We start from the raw sequence: 516 nt of genomic DNA on the forward strand, positions 1-516 counted from the left end.
TATAATGAATAATTCAATTTAAACAGTTTGTGGAAGGACTATCTGATGAAGTTATGTGGTACCATCTGGGTGTGAGACATCTCACCTTTACTGAGACAGTTTTGGTGATGCAGCATAAAGTGGCAACTTTGAACTGGTCACAAGAGAGGAAGAGGCTTGCAATGGCTATAACTTTAATATAACAGGTACCCATGTCATGTCAAGCTTGAACCCAGATCAGGGTTAACCAACAACCTATACATCCCAACAACAGGATACAGCCATAATGATATTTATCGAATGAGCAGGACTATCCCAATCATCCTGGAAGGAACAGCGTTTGGTTGCTTTTGAAAGGTTTACTGTCTGTCCCATACGAAAGAGCAAGGTATACAAAATAGAGATTTGGACTGGTGACTCAAGCTGCTACATCTCTGAGAAACTAAAGAAGCCTAAGTCTGAGCTGTTCATATATTTGGGAAAGTGTAATGGATAGCTTGCACTAAAAGGTTTGATAGTCAGGCCAGCTTTCTCAGG

The sequence above is a fragment of the Limulus polyphemus genome, unplaced genomic scaffold (genome assembly GCF_000517525.1).
Source record: "Limulus polyphemus unplaced genomic scaffold, Limulus_polyphemus-2.1.2 Scaffold353, whole genome shotgun sequence".
Taxonomy (NCBI): domain Eukaryota; kingdom Metazoa; phylum Arthropoda; class Merostomata; order Xiphosura; family Limulidae; genus Limulus; species Limulus polyphemus.